Source organism: Suncus etruscus, chromosome 15 (genome assembly GCF_024139225.1).
Source record: "Suncus etruscus isolate mSunEtr1 chromosome 15, mSunEtr1.pri.cur, whole genome shotgun sequence".
Classification (NCBI taxonomy): Eukaryota; Metazoa; Chordata; class Mammalia; order Eulipotyphla; family Soricidae; genus Suncus; species Suncus etruscus.
The window spans coordinates 44,375,943-44,384,728 of NC_064862.1; the positions used below are offsets into that span (position 1 = coordinate 44,375,943).

General features: G+C 37.6%; 1 non-coding gene across 1 annotated transcript; it reads right to left on the minus strand.

Moving 5' to 3' along the window:
* Positions 1–8,179: 8,179 nt before the first annotated feature.
* Positions 8,180–8,286, minus strand: LOC126031660 (U6 spliceosomal RNA). Its single transcript, XR_007503492.1, has one exon. It is a non-coding gene; the product is annotated as a U6 spliceosomal RNA (small nuclear RNA).
* Between the last annotated feature and the right edge of the window lie 500 nt (positions 8,287–8,786).

Genomic DNA, 8,786 nt, shown 5'->3' on the forward strand with positions numbered 1-8,786 from the left:
AAAACTCCAAACTGAAATAAAATGTCAACTAACAGGCCTGAAAAAGTCAGTAAACGAAGTGAATGACAAAATGGATAAGCTCTGGGACAGGGTATCAGAAGCTGAGAATAGACTTGGTGCTGTGGAAGATGAGATACATAACAATTCCATACAGCAGGAGAGATTGGACAAAAAACTTAAAGCAAATGAGCAGACAATGGAAAAATTAGTCAAAGAATGGGAACAGATGAAAATAGAAGTCTATGATAAGATCAACAGAAACAACTTAAGAATCATTGGAGTCCCAGAGACCCAGGAAGAAAATTTCCAGGAAGAATCAACGGTCAAGAATATCATTAAGGAGAAACTTCCACAGCTAAAGAATATATGTGATCAAATCCTGCATGCCCGAAGAGTACCAACCAAAAGAGACCCCAGAAAAACCACCCCAAGACACATCCTAGTCACAATGACAAATCCCACAGATAGAGACAGAATTCTGAAAACAGCAAGATCAAAAGGGGAAATCACGTTCAAGCAAGCTTCCCTGAGATTTACAGCAGACCTCTCACCAGAAACACTCAATGCCAGAAAGCAGTGGTGGGATATTGTGACAAGACTGAATGAAATGAATGCTTCACCCAGAATACTATACCCAGCAAAACTCACTTTCCGGTTTGACGGAAGAATACATGGCTTCACAGACAAAAAACAGCTCAGAAACTTCACAGACACAAAACCAGTCTTAAGAGAAAAACTGAAAGACCTAATCTAAGACAAGACTACCCAAGAGACACACCAAATTTTGAAATAAAGATGGCGTTAAATCCCAGGACAATTCTTTCTCTCAACGTCAATGGACTAAATGCACCAGTTAAAAGACACAGAGTGGCTAAATGGATCAAAAAACTCAATCCAACCTTCTGCTGCCTACAAGAAACGCACCTGAATAGTCAGAACAAACATAGACTCAAAATAAAAGGCTGGAGAAAAATTATCCAAGCAAACAACACCCATAAAAAAGCTGGAGTGGCCATACTAATATCAGATAATGCAAACTTATACTCAGGAAGGTTGTAAGGGACAAAGATGGACATTTTATATTAATCAAGGGGTACGTAGAGCAGGAAGAATTCACTCTCCTAAACATATATGCACCGAATGAGGGGCCAGCAAAATATTTAATACAACTGTTGACAAATCTGAAAAATAATATCAACAACAACACAATAATTGTGGGGGACCTTAACACGGCTTTGTCAACACTGGATAGGTCAACCAGACTGAAACCCAACAAGAATATACTAGACCTGAGGAGAGAAATGGAAGAAAGAGGCCTAGTGGATCTATATAGGACACTCCATCCCCAGAAACCTGGATACACATTCTTCTCCAATGTACATGGGACATTCTCCAGGATAGACTACATGCTGGCACATAAAACATACCTCCATAAGATCAAGAGGATAGAAATTTTGCAGACTACCTTCGCTGACCACAAGGCTCTGAAATTATTTGTGAACTCCAAAGAGACTCAGAAGAAACACTTTAACACCTGGAAGTTAAACAGCCTCATGCTCAATAACCAGTGGGTCCGAGATGAAATCAAGGAGGAAATCAAAAGGTTCCTGAAACAAATGACAATAAAGACACAAACTATCAGAACTTATGGGACACAGCAAAAGCAGTACTGAGAGGAAAATTTATAGCTTTGCAAGCACACATCAGGAAGGAAGAAGGAGCTTACCTGAGTAGCTTAATGACACAGCTAATAGAACTAGAAAATGCTCAACAAAAGGACCCAAGAATAGGAAGACAGAAGGAAATAACAAAGCTGAGAGCAGAAATCAACGAAGTGGAAACTCAAAAACCAATCCGAAAGATCAACGAAAGCAGAAGTTGGTTCTTTGAAAAAATAAACAAGATTGATAAACCACTGGCAAACCTAACAAAGAAAGAGAGAGAGAGAAACTTGATAAATCGTATCAGGAATGAAAAAGGAGGGATCACTACTGATATGACAGAGATTCAAAGGGTAATCAGAAACTACTTTGAAAAACTCTACGCCACTAAAAATGAGAACCTGGAAGAAATGGATAAATTCTTGGACTCTTATAATCTTCCACGGTTGAAGGAAGAGGATGTAGCATATCTAAACACCCCCATCACCATTGATGAAATTAAAACAGTAATCAAATGTCTGCCGAAAAACAAAAGCCCAGGTCCAGATGGATTCACTAATGAATTCTATCAAACTTTTCAAGAGGAAATACTGCCAATCTTGGCAAGACTCTTTCATGAAATTGAAGAAACAGAAAAACTTCCAAATAGCTTTTATGAAGCCAACATCACCTTGATACCTAAACCAGACAGAGACGCTACCAAAAAAGAAAATTACAGACCAATATCACTGATGAATGCAGATGCAAAGATCCTCAACAAAATCCTGGCAAATAGGATTCAATGCCTCGTTAAAAAGATCATCCACTACGATCAAGTAGGTTTCATCCCAGGAATGCAAGGCTGGTTTAACATCTGTACATCTATCAACATAATACACAACATCAAGAACAAGAAAAATAAAAACCACATGATCATATCAATAGATGCAGAGAAAGCATTTGATAAGGTCCAACACCCATTCTTGATCAAAACTCTCAGCAAGATGGGAATGGAGGGAACCTTTCTCAATATAGTGAAGGCCATCTACCACAAGCCAGTGGCAAATATTAGCCTCAATGGAGAAAAACTAAAAGCCTTCCCTCTAAATTCTGGCACAAGACAAGGCTGTCCTCTCTCACTACTCCTATTCAACATAGCACTGGAAGTACTTGCTATAGCGATTAGGCAAGAAAAGGATATCAAGGGAATCCAGATAGGAAAGGAAGAAGTCAAGCTCTCAGTTTGCAGATGACATGATACTCTACTTAGAAAACCCTAAAGACTCTATCAAAAAGCTTCTAGAAACAATAGACTCATATAGCAAGGTGGCAGGCTACAAATTTAACACACAAAAATCAATGGCTTTTCAATACACCAATAGTATTAAGGATGAAATGGACATTAAGAAAACAACCCCATTCACAATAGTGCCACACAAACTCAAATATCTTGGAATCAACTTGACTAAATATGTGAAGGACCTATACAAAGAAAACTATAAAACTCTGCTCCAAGAAATAAGAGAGGACACACGGAAATGGAAACGCATACCCTGCTCATGGATTGGCAGGATTAACATCATCAAAATGGCAATACTCCCCAAGGCATTATACAGATTTAATGCCATCCCTCTAAAGATACCCATGACATTCTTCAAAGAAGTGGATCAGACACTTTTGAAATTCATTTGGAACAATAATCTTGGTTGTTTCCAGAGTCTTGCTATTGTAAATAGTGCTGCAATGAATATAGGTGTAAGGAAGGGGTTTTTGTATTGTATTTTTCTGTTCCTAGGGTATATTCCTAGGAGTGGTATAGCTGGATCGTATGGGAGCTCGATTTCCAGTTTTTGGAGGAATCTCCATATTGCTTTCCATAAAGGTTGAACTAGACGGCATTCCCACCAGCAGTGAATAAGAGTTCCTTTCTCTCCACATCCCCGCCAACACTGCTTATTCTCATTCTTTGTGATGTGTGCCATTCTCTGGGGTGTGAGGTGGTATCTCATCATTGTTTTGATTTGCATCTCCCTGATGATTAGTGATGTGGAACATTTTTTCATGTGTCTTTTGGCCATGTGTATTTCTTCTTTGTCAAAATGTCTGTTCATTTCTTCTCCCCATTTTTTGATGGGATTAGATGTTTTTTTCTTGTAAAGTTCTGTCAGTGCCTTGTATATTTTGGAGATTAGCCCCTTATCTGATGGGTATTGGGTGAATAGTTTCTCCCACTCACTGGGTGGCTCTTGTATCCTGGGCACTATTTCCTTTGAGGTGCAGAAGCTTCTCAGCTTAATATATTCCCATCTGTTAATCTCTGCTTTCACTTGCTTGGAGAGTGCAGTTTCCTCCTTGAAGATGCCTGTAATGTCCTGGAGTGTTTTGCCTATGTGCTGTTCTATATATCTTATGGTTTGGGGGCTGATATCGAGGTCTTTAATCCATTTGGATTTTACCTTCGTACATGATGTTATCTGGGGGTCTAAGTTCAATTTTTTGCAAGTGGCTATCCAATTGTGCCAACACCACTTGTTGAAGAGGCTTTCCCTGCTCCATTTAGGATTTCCTGCTCCTTTATCAAAAATTAGGTGGTTGTATGTCTGGGGAACATTTTCTGAGTATTCAAGCCTATTCCACTGATCTGAGGACCTATCCTTATTCCAATACCATGCTGTTTTGATAACTGTTGCTTTGTAGTACAGTTTAAAGTTGGGGAAAGTAATTCCTCCCATATTCTTTTTCCCAATGATTGCTTTAGCTATTCGAGGGTTTCTCCACAAATAGCTAAAGTAATCCTTTGAGAAAAGATGGGAAGCTCCTTTCCCCCAACTTTAAACTGTACTATAAAATAGTAGTAATTGGGGGGTGGAATGATAGCACAGCAGTAGGGTATCTGCCTTGCATGCAGCAAACACAGGATGGACTCCAGTTTGAATATCGGCATCCCATATGATCCCTGAGCCTGCCTGGAGCAACTTCTGAGTGCAGAGCCAGGAGTAACCCCTGAGAGCCACCAGGTGTGACCAACCCCCCCCAAATAGTAGTAATTAAAATAGCATGATATTATAACAAAAAGTAATCCTGAGACCAGAGGAATAGACTCCAATATTCTGAGACTAACCCTTAGGTACATGATAAATTAGTCTTTGATAAAGGGGCAAGAAATACAAGTGGTGTTGGGAATACAGGTCAATTATATGCAAAAAAGTGAACTCATTTCTTAATGAATGTCATGCACAAAGACAAATAAAAATAGATTAAAGGCATTGATATCAGTCTTGAAACCATAAGGTATATATAAGAAAACATAGGGAGACTTCCCATGACATTGAACCTAAAGATATCTTAAAGTATGAAACACCACTGACCAAGCAAGTGGAAGCAAAGATAAACAAATATGACTACATTAAACTGTAATGGAACAACTGATAGAATCACCATTTATTATTTTCTTTTCTCAGTATGGCTTGGTGGAGCAGGGTTGAAATTCACCAGGTATTCTATCAGCTACTTTGTACTTATCATCATTCAAGTTCCCCAGGCACAGTGTGAGGTGGGAACTGAAAGCATTCATTAAAACACCATAGGTGTCTGCTTCCAAATACCAGCTTCACCATTTCTCACTCTGACCCTCAAGCAAGTCATTTAACAACTTTCAACACCATTCTTTTGCCTTCAAAGGTAAATGCAACTAAATAGGGTTTCTTTAAGAGTAAAATGAATGGAAAGTCATTGAAACAGCACCTTAATGATATTAGTAACCATTTACTTAAGTGATAGCTACTATTATCTTTGATTTCTCTCTGTTTTAGCTTATTTCCCATCATCTTTATTACCTTCAGAAATCCTTATATTTCCATAATCTGATTCAACTTCATAATTCTATAAGTCAATTTCATCTTGGATTCACCTTTTCTAAAAAGTAGCCAATCATACAAATAGCATACAGAAAGTAGTCATTCTTGATAGGAGCCTTAATCATAGTTTATAAATATCAACAATGTTGGTAAAACTTGCACTATATAATCTTCCAGATTAGGAAACAAAGGCAGGTGCCAGGTTTCTTTATATTTCCCAGTCCTTATTGCTAGTTACATGAGAAGCTAGTGACTAGTACTAACAAGCATTACTATTAGCCTACTCCTTTTACTTATTCAAACATGGATGAATTGAATTATGATGGGACCCATCTAAGAGGGGAATCTTTGACTGTGTTATTGCCATAACTGACTGATAGAATTTTGAAACAAAAAAAGAAGTGAAATCCCAAATCTATTATTCCAAATAAAGGAAATAAGCCTATCTTAAGTTACTTACTAGAGTCCAAAATTCCAGGCCCTATGTCAGAACACTTTCTGTATCAAAGTAGGGAAATTTAATAAAGCTGTTGCCTCAGGTGTGATTATTTTCAAAGTACAATATTCACATAAGTCACCAGAATTTCCTCCCTTAGGCTACAATGTTTCAGCAATTTAGGTCATTAGTATGGGAGATAATATTATCTGGCAGGCTAGAGTTTCTTTTCCATTTTAGCTATAATTTTTCTGCAGCCAGAACCAAATCTAGAATGTTAACAGGCCATCAATTTAACTTTGATTTCATAAAGTGTGCATAAAGTGGTGGCAAGCTGCAGCACTTTGCCAGGGGGCAGCAATTAAGCAGTTCAGAAGAGACTTGAGTAAAGCAGAGTCTCAATCTGAAATAAAATTATGGGAATTTTCTCTGTTAGAACTGTGATTCATGCAGAGATCTGAGAGGCAAGCCTAAAGATTAATGAAACTACCTTCCTTTAAACACTAAGCTAAGTAGATAACAAGTACTCTTCTCTTTGTTGGTGATGTCAGAAATGTTCCAGCTCTCATCACAGAAGGTGTCCCCGATAACTGTCTGGAATATATCAGAGTTGATAGGGGACTTTTATCTTCCATGTATCTATATATTGATTTTAATATATCACACGGGGACTTTTAATGATAGTAAATTGCTTCTTTTGGTGTTTTTTGTTTTGGGGTTTTTTTTTGGGGGGGGGGATAATTTATTGAAACCAGTGCTTTACTTTGCTTGAAGAAGGGACCTTAGAATTGTGGACAGCAACTCCATGTTACAGAGTATCAGAACGGGTCTTCTGGAAACATAACGAAAGACTCTATCCCAGGCTCCATCCTAGGAGCAGTGCAATGACCAAGACCACCAACTACAGAAGATGGATTAAAATGACACTGAAGGAACAGAACTGCTAGAACCACAAAGAAAGACTTTATCATAAGCTCCATTCCTTGACCTGTGCAGACACCAAGATCTCTAGATACAGAGATCTGATTTTACTACCCATGATGAAGCAGAAGTCTTCCATACACCACAAAAGCACCGAGCGGAGAGTAAATGAACATGCAAGGAGTCTATAGTTAATCCCATGACAGTATACGTCAAGGGTGGAGAAACCCTGTATCTCCTAGGCCACGGGAATTCCCTCTCTGATGCCCCCAATATTTACTGTGCCTATGCAGGGAAAAAAAGCACAAAATAATCTTTTTTATCTATTTATCTATTTTTTTGACTTCTTTGTTTTGGTGTAGATAATGAAGTTGATGTCTCCAATTTTATTTTATTTTATTTTACCTTTCTCTTTCTTTTTGCGCTCTGGCATTGTTTTATTTCAGGACCAAGACTATTATGTGGTGCTTGTTTTTATTGCTGTAGTGCTCACTGGATATTTTATTTGATATTTCTTTTTGTATTGTTGTAGTGTTTCAATTCCTTTTTTTCTGTCCTCTCTCAAACTGAGGTTGAGAGCCTCACTTCACCCATTTTCAGCTTAATCCCATTTTATTGCTTTTCTTTTCTTCAAACGAAACCACATAACTTGAACTATCTAGTTCCGCCTCTCAAATAGAGGGGGAAATAAGGGAGGGTACCAGGACCAAACAGATATATGATCACTAAGTAGTAAGCTAGACATAGAGGGAACCACTTATTCTAGCAGCTCAGGAGGTGAGGTTGGGGCATATGGGATGCAAGATGGGAATGGGGGTGGAGGGAGGACAAATTTGGTAATGGGAATTCCCCTGATTCAATGTTAATATGTACCTAAAATACTTCTGTGAAAGATATGTAAGCCATTATGGTCAAAATAAAAATATATATAAAAAACAGGACTCAAAATACAATACAGACTACATATTTGTATCAAAAGATAAATTTATAAATTTAAAATGAGATATCAGTCTAAAAACTGATATTGGTTATTTACCGATGCCAACATTGCCTCTTTAGGCAGAAGGTTCAAGAGGTAAATAAAAATAATTAATGGCCAAAAGTTGTAGTGTGTGCAGAAGAGTAAAGTCGTTGGAAATTGCTAAAATAATATTTGTTCCAATGTCTCTGAGGTATGACAAAGCACTTAATAACTTTGCTATAAGTGATTATATTCCTAATTTGTGTGATTATATTTCTACCATTCAAGGTCTGGTTCTTTCTCACTTTTGTCTTCCTAGAGCATAAAACACCTGGTATTTTAATTTTTCTTTCTTTTTTTTTTTTTAAATACGGAACGCTTCATGAATTTGTGTGTCATCCTTGCACAGGGGCCATGCTAATCTTCTCTGTATCATTCCAATTTTAGTCTATGTACTGCCAAAGCGAGCACTGGTATTTTAATTTTTCTTTTGACTCACTTCACTTAGTGAACTATGACTTGTTTCAGTTACAACAAGTTGTAGAAAAATGCAAGATTTTACTTTCTCACAACTGGGTGTCCTTTATGATGTCCATGGTGTCCTTTATTCCTCCTAGATTAGTGATTTACAAGTTCCGTATCCTTGCTAAGCACATCAATTGGCAGCTCCTTCAGGAATAAGTAGTAAAGCATCACAGCTGTTGTTTTCTAGACACAAAAACTTTTCCATACTACTCTGAACTTTACATTTAGATAATATCAAATTAAAATCTTATTGTGATTACAGATGCCAATGGCTAACATAACTTACCTCCACTTATATCTTTTCTTTTTTATCTGTAATGCAGCACCTATCAATAATCTCCTCCCGGAGAGGTGCAGTGGAGAAAGAAAAATGTCTAAATATGGTTCAAGAAGGTGTAACTAATGTCTTGGGGCCAAAAGTCTCTCTAGCTTTTAAAATGTTAGTG